The sequence below is a fragment of the Thermobia domestica genome, chromosome 3 (genome assembly GCF_964235325.1).
Source record: "Thermobia domestica chromosome 3, izTheDome1.hap1.1, whole genome shotgun sequence".
Classification (NCBI taxonomy): Eukaryota; Metazoa; Arthropoda; class Insecta; order Zygentoma; family Lepismatidae; genus Thermobia; species Thermobia domestica.
Window position 1 is genome coordinate 273,476,535 of NC_137456.1, and position 8,424 is coordinate 273,484,958.

The 8,424-nt window shown below is 35.9% G+C and overlaps 1 pseudogene; it reads right to left on the minus strand.

Moving 5' to 3' along the window:
• Positions 1 to 212: 212 nt before the first annotated feature.
• LOC145682217 (uncharacterized) lies at positions 213 to 842 on the minus strand (annotated as a pseudogene).
• Between the last annotated feature and the right edge of the window lie 7,582 nt (positions 843 to 8,424).

Here is an 8,424-nt window from a genome sequence, read left to right on the forward strand (position 1 = left end):
TGCATTTATAAACATTTAATGTAATGAACACCAATATTTACACGCAACTTGTTAAATCGCACACGTTCAAAAGGTTTTGTAAGAAGATCAGCAAACTGATCATTCCCACTAATGTGTTCGACTTGAATATCATTATTCAAAACTCGTTCACGTACATAAAAATGCCGGACTTCAATATGCTTTAATCGTTTGTGATATTCAGGATTTTTCGACTACTTCACAGCACTTGCATTGTCCACATAGAGTATAGGCGAAGATTTCAAATTTGAAAGCTGCGACAGTTCTCTAAAAAGTTTATTCAACCACACCAGCTCTTTAGCCCATTCACTAGCAGCAGTTATTTCTGCTTCTGTAGTAGAGAGCGCAACTACCTTCTGAAGCTGACTTGTCCAACTTACGGCTCCATTAGCAAATGTAGCAATAACACCCGTAGTTGAACGTCTTGTGTTTTTATCCCCAGCAAAATCGGCATCACTGAAAACTTTCAGTTCCGCAGGTTCTTTCTTGTACTTAAAACCGAAACCCGTAGTACCTTTCAAATATCTGAAAATTCGTTTTACATTGCCCCAATCACATCCCGATGGCTTGTTCATTTTTCGTGCGACCTTACCAACAGCAAATGTAATGTCGGGACGAGTTGCCATTGATAAGTAAATGAGACAACCTACCGCTTCACGGTAAGGAACCTTTCCTGTAAAATCTTCAGAGCTGTTACCTTCCTCCCGACCAACTGGTGTTGAAATAGGATTACAGTCAGACATTCCAAACTGTGCCAAAATTCGGTTGGTATATGCTTCTTGACTTACAGTGATTGATCCGTCATCCGCACATTTTATTTCCATTCCCAGAAAATTCTCGAGGGAACCAATCGAGATTCTGAACTCAAGTTGTAACTAATTGATGAAACCGTCAATATCCTTGTCGTTACTTCCTACTACAAGTCCGTCATCAACGTAAAGCGCAACATACAACTCTCATCCATCTTGTTTCCGGTAAAAAGTCACAGATCAGCTGAACTATTCTGGAAACCAGCGTCCGTCATGAATTTAATAAACCGTTTATTCCAGCAGCGTGGGGCTTGTTTTAACCCATACAGGCTTCTTTTTAAGTGACATACACGACCACTACCATCATCAAAACCTTTCGGTTGCTTCAAATACACATCTTCTTCAAGAGTACCGTTCAAAAATGCAGTTTTTACATCGAACTGTTTTAATTTCATTTGTCTTGTTGCGGCCAATGCTAACAACATTCTGATTGTGTCATAGCGAACAACGGGACGAAAGGTTTCACCGCAATCTATTCCTTCCTTCTGCACGAAGCCTTTCGCTACTAACCTAGCTTTGATTGGAATCGTACCGTCGTTTGACGTCTTCCGACGGAAAACCCAACATTTTTTCAACACTTGTACACCAGATGGACGATCAATCAAGTCCCAAGTTTCATTTTCTTGCAGTAATTCTAATTCCTCACGCATAGCTTCCATCCACTTTTGTTTGTCACTAGATCGAATGGCATTACAATACGATTGTGGATCTGAACAATACTTAGTTTGAAAATCAGCCATGCACACAAGTTCGTCATTTTCTCACACAAACTTGCCACTTTCCAAACCACTTCGGTTTTCTCTTCTCTCGCTGGCTTCTGCGCCGTTGATTGTCTTCATTGTTCTGTGCTGGTGTCTCCTCTTTCTTCGAATGTGGATGCAGGATTGTTTGCTTCTCGTCCTCTTCATTATCTTGATCAATATTTGTTTGCAGACCTCTCATTTCCACATTCTCTGTTACTGTAACATCGATGCTTTTCTTGAATTGATGGCTATCAGCTTCGATTGTTCCTCCTAGTACTAGATCATTGCGCAGGTTACACACAACCTCGGATTTAAATTTCACGTCATGACTAAGAACTACCTTCTTTTGTGACGGTACCCAAATACGATAACCATCCTTGTCATTGAAATAGCCAACGAGATAACCGGAAATACTTTTATTATCAAATTTAGAACGAAAGGTTTTTGGTACATGAACATAACACTGTGTTCCAAAAATTCGCAAATAGTTAAGCATGCCAACTTCTCTTCCGTACCACAACTCGTACGATGCCTTACCATCAATGAATGATTTACCGGTACGATTTAAAATGTACGCTGCAGTATTACAAGCTTCAGCCCATAGTGCTTTCGGTAGATTCGTAGGATTAAGCATAGAACGAGCTGCTTCGACAATTGTACGGTTCTCCCGTTCAGCAGCTCCATATTGTTCAGGCGTATAAGGTGGAGTAATCTGACACTCAATACCACGACTTGCGAATAAATCTGCTACCTTTTTGTTGTCAAACTCTTTTCCCCCATCACACCTGAAATATTTTACGACATGACCTTTTGTACGTGCTTCGTTTTAAAAAATTTCAAGAACATCAGAAACTTCGTTTTTATGCTTTAGAAAAAACAGTCTACGAAATCGACTAAAGTAATCTTTAAAACAAACATAATACCGTGCTCCGCCCATAGATGTAATGTTCATGGGTCCATTAACATCTGCATGAATAATTTCACCAACCTTTTCGGCTCTGTAGACTCTTGTTTTAAATGGCAACCGATGCATTTTACCTAAAGCACACCCATTACAAAATAGTTCACTGCCCTCATCCACATCAATGTTCACTTGTTTTAATACTTGTTTCATATGTTTTTTTATTTTGGTGAGCAAAACGCTCATGATACACCTGTAGTGTGTCACTAGGGGTAACCAAATGCAGTTCAACAGCTTGTTCTGGCTTTACAACACGCACATTTATAAAACACAGCCCGTTGCCAACACATCCATTCATCACAATATTGCCAGTGTTTACATCACGGATAGTAACACCTTTGTTCTCCATTGTCGTACTATACCCATTTTGTGCAGCTGCTTTCACAGAAAATATATGCGCACTAGCATCAGGAACATACAACACATCAGTCATTTCAGCATCATACCACACATCATGATTAAGTATTTGAATCTTGAGTGTCCTTTTTCCATAAGCCTTCATAACAACATTTTGTTTTCCCAACGAAATTATTTCAGGAACTGAAAAGTTTGTGTATGACGAAAAATGTTGTTTATTAGATGTCAGATGTTTTGATGCACCGCTGTCACAAACCCACTTATCTGCACTGACGTAATTTGTCTCTGACGCACCCATAGCACATAGGAAAGCGATGTTACTAGGTACAGTTTTCTTCTGTGGACATTCGTCTGCCCAGTGCCCTAGTTCCGTGCACTTTTTACAAGGGAACTTATTTTTTGCACGACTGAGGTCACTTTTACCGGTTTTCTTCGAGTTGTCCTTCTTAGAGTTTGAGAACTTAGTTTTACCGCGTTCACTGCTCACCCACCGTAAGAACTTAGCGTTCATGGCTTCGTCAAGAAATACAGTTACTATTAGAATAGAATAGAATATTTTTATTGTCGTTAAGTCTGTATACAGACAATAGACAACGTCAAATGCAAGTTTACAACTATGTTTTTTAATCCCTATTTCAATATACTCTTATCTTCTTCCAATTCCTTAATATTATAATATGGTACAGTAATTAACCAATCATACAGTTTGCTTTTAAAATGAGTGAGCGGTAACTTTTGGATGTCTATTGGTACCCTATTTATAAATTTTGTACCCTGTATTGCATAGCTATTTTTAATTTTTGTTAGCCTGCTGTATGATACATCAACTTGTTTAGCATATCTTCTGTTGTATGAATGATTATTCTGTCTACGTTTAACATCTGAAATGTTTTCTTTTACATAAACTAAAACTTTATATATATACAAATTTACAACAGTCATAATTTTCAACTTACAAAATAATGGTTTACAGTGTTCCTTGTATGTTGATTACTCTGATGACCTTTTTTTGTAGTAACAGAACCTCATTTATGTAGTTACTACTCCCCCAAAACAATATTCCATATTCTAAGTTACTCTGAAAAAAGGCAAAATAGGCTGATCTTATATAGTTGTTCGGTACAATATCTCTTAAATTTCGTATTAAACTTATTGTTCTTGAAAGTTTTACACATACATATTCTACATGTGCCTTCCATGTTAACTGCCTGTCGAGAATAATGCCAAGAAATTTCACATTACTTGACATTTCCGGACATTCATTTAATGAAAATACTTGCTGGGTAGTCTTATCTTCATTGAGAAGAAATCCGTTTGCCTTGAACCATTCCTTAGTTTCTATAAAAGTTTTCTCATTCATTTGCATTAGATCTATAGAGTTATTGCTAGTGTTTAGAAAGGTTGTGTCATCAGCATAGAGAAAGGATTTAGCTGACATATTTATTGGTAGATCATTTATCATTAATATAAACAATAGCGGCCCCAGTACAGAACCTTGAGGAACCCCATGTTTTATTTGAATACTATCAGATTTCATTCCATTAACACTAACAATCTGAGTACGACCTTCTAGGTATGTTTTAAAAAAGTTCAGACCCTTACCTTGAAAACCATAACATTCTAATTTTCTTAACAATGTATAATGTTCTATACAGTCAAATGCCTTTCTTAGATCACAAAAGGTAGCCAATGCAAAACCCTTGTTCTCAAACACTTCATGAATAAATTTCACTAGATTGTCAATGGCATCTATCGTTGAGCTACCGCTTCTGAATCCAAACTGTGAATTATTAAGCATTGTGTGTTCATTTAGATAATGATATGCCTGTTCCTTCGCCACCGTTTCAATAATTTTAGAGAATATGGGTACTAAAGATATTGGTCGATAGTTGGCTAGACATAATCTGTCTCCCTTTTTAAAGATTGGTATTACCTTACTTATTTTTAGAACATCTGGGAAAATCCCTTCACTTAAACATTTATTAATACAAAATGTAAGCGGCTCAGCAATATAGTTAATTACATTTTTAATGAACTTATTCGATATGTCATATATATCTTTGCTATTTGATGGCTTAAATCTATTAACTATGCGTATGATATCTTCCGGTGTTACCAATTTAAAATCAAATATGTGTGAGTATTTATTAAGGTTATTTTCATGGTTATCAGATCCTATTTTATTCATATTATTTTTCAAAATATCTATAGAGTTTATAAAGTATTTATTTAATTCATCAGGTGCAATATTCATTTTATCTATCGTATTACCTTTTGCTACTTTATTTATTAATTTCCAAACCATTTGACATTTATTATGAGAGTTTTCGATGCTTATTTGGTTAAATTAATTTTTTCCTTCTATTACAGCCTTTTTATATCTTTTACGTGTAGTAGTATAATTTCTTTTATTACGCTCTGTCCTCTCATTTTTATATAAATTATAGTAAGTCATTACTTTCTTCTTCATATCTGCTAATTGCATACTGTACCACGGAATTTCTTTATGCCCTTTGCTTAATTTACCAGTGTTTTTGTTCATGACCATTTTTCTTTCCGGAAATGACATTTGAAATTTACTTATGAAAGTCTTGAAAAAATAGTTAAATGTATCATTCGCATTTATGTTCATATCTCTATTTAGTCCCTCCCAATCTTCCTGTAACAGTGACATAATGAAGTTATTCATTTTTTCAATTGTCATCAGGAGCCTTCCTGAGACAGTTTTTATATATATTGTTTCTCAATACAATCCAAACCGAACAATGATCAGAAAAATGAAAAGGTATTACCTCGCTACTCACATTATTTCTACTTAAATTAGTAAAATTTTATCTAGACATGCGTTTAGTCTTGTTGGTTTATAATTTTGTATACAATAGTCAAATTGTCTTAGTAGATTTAAAAATTCCGTTACACTTTTTTTTTGCTCGTATTTACATCAAAATGAGGATTTATATCGCCCCCTATTATTACCTTGTACTTTTTCTTATAACTTAAATATGTCAATAAACCTTCCAATTTTTCCAAAAATATGTCAGGATTTCCATCAGGCGATCTATACAGTGATACGATTATTATCCTCAGATCTTCTAAACATATCGCAGTTGCCTCAAAATCTATTTCTACGCATAAAAAATCCAAATCTAGTTTACTATACTCTATGTCAGACCGCAAAAAGATAGCTACCCCTCCCCTTTTATGTTGTTTCCTACTATAAAAATTAGCCAAAATGTACCCATCCAATTTATAAAATTCAAGTTCGTTTTCTGTCGCCCAGTGCTCACTGATACATAGTATGTTTGCTGAATTTTCAATTGCAAAATCTAATAGTACACTGTTTTTGTCACTTAACCCTTGTACATTCAAGTAACAGATTCTCACATCTCCATCAGAATTGCTTTCTCTATCGGGTTTTATGTTTTCAATGTTATTCCTGTATTCAATGCTAAAAAATGTTCATTTCCTACTGTAATTTCCTTGGAAGGAACTAATGTGTTCCAGTACAGAGGTATTGCGTTATGTCCTTTACTATTTACCATCTCGTATACATTGTTAATTATTTCTGCGCACACGTGTTTTTTGCCGTACCTGTTTAGGTGTAGACCATGTGATGTGTATAGTTTCCTATCTAGCGCACTTATGTCTACTACACGAACGTTTCTGAAGTATTTTGTTATTTTATATATTTCTTTGTTCACACGTTCCACTTTTTTATTCACACATGACCACGTGGCTAAATCATGTCTGTATGGCACAGTGAAAACTATAACCTTTGTATGTAACAAGGCCTGAAGCCTTTGTTTTAGACACCGTAAAAATGCATTTACTTGATTTTTTGAAATGTCAATCGTGCCAGCCAAGAAAACTACTACATCATTATCGCCCATTGATACCGATTTGGAATCAATTCCCTCACTAACTTTATCGAAAGTTGCAGCTGGTTTTATAGTGCTTTTTACTTCACAATTACTTGAGTTGTTGAGATGCAAGCCTACATTTCTTCCTTGACTGTCCGCGTAAAGATGTATTTTTCTTGTTTTTTTACTTTTACAGTATGACTGCCACTGACCCTTTTTCTTTACCATACTAATGTCACATTTTGTGCCGGTTATTTCGACACTTTCTTTGCACTTATCATTTACCTCACTTAGAACACCAAATCTGTTTGCCAGTACTACTTCGTCTTCTACTTTATTCCTTGCATTGATTTTCTTCGCACTACACTTGTTTGTATTTTTCACAACTACGGTCCACTTATCACCTTGTTCACTGGTTATGTGTTTACTTTCCGTAGGGGACCGTTCTGTACTAGTTATTTTATTGTGAGAACTCTCAGAACTTACCATTGTTCCTTGTACTTGAACTTGCGCGTTCTGTATCGTGTATTTCCCACTTGCACTATCGTTTTTTTTACACCATATTTGTTCCCGGAAGTAAGCCTACTGTTTGTATGTGTTTTATTGATCTTTAAGACATCACTGTACGTTTTGCTGTTACAGTGTGAAACCTGCCGTTTGTGTTCCTTACCCTGGATTTGTTTCGCGTTTTCCAAACAACTTGTATCTTGTAGGCCCTACACGTACTTCAGCCAACTTTAAAAGTTGAGTTGTAAGCTCTATTTGTTCATGTCTAAGCACGTCTACCTGTTTCTTAAGCTCACTAAAGTCTTCTATTATCAGTTTAAAACACGCTTCAATATTGTCAACCCCAATAGAATAGCTCGATTTCAATATATTTTGATCGTCATTTGTTTTCGTAGCACTTATATTGTTTTTGGCTCTTGATCTTGTTATTCTGGTATTTTTGTTTTGAATTTTTATGATACATGCTGCACAAACATCTAATATAGCTGACACACTGTTATTTCTACATTTTGTACACAGTTCAACATCACTACTTTGTCTTTCTTCAAGAGCTACAGGTCGACCAGCTACACGATCGCACACGACTTTTGAATCAGCAAATTAAGTTTTTGTTCATCAGCTGGAATAGCATCCCACAAATCATTAAAATTGTCATATTCGTTACGCAACGTGGATAAGATCCGATCGTTTAGCATGCGTTCTGATAACGTATTCTCACCGTGTTTTGTCAGTTCATCATTGAAATCGACAAAAAGTTTTTGCAGTTTTGCCACATGCATGCTGATATATTTTTTGTCATCCCGCCGAACCCGAAAAAATGACTCAATAAGCATATTTAACATTTGTTTACTTGTGCGCTCGAAACGGGCACACAATTTGTCCCATGGTTCTTTTGAATGATTGCACGTTAACAAGAGCTCCGCGACAGGTTTACTTAATGCACTCGCGATAATGCTTGCTGCCCTTGCATCGTCCTTCTGCCACTCGGTGAACGCTAGCTTTTGTGCTTGAGTTGCATTATTTGTTAATTCTATACATTTCCTTGTGCCATCAACAGTGGATTCTAGTCCGTGTGCACGTAACACGATATTCATCTGCCATTTCCACTTAGCCCAATCATCAGGTCCTTCAAGTTTGTCCAACGTTACTTTAAATTCACTAGAAGAAGC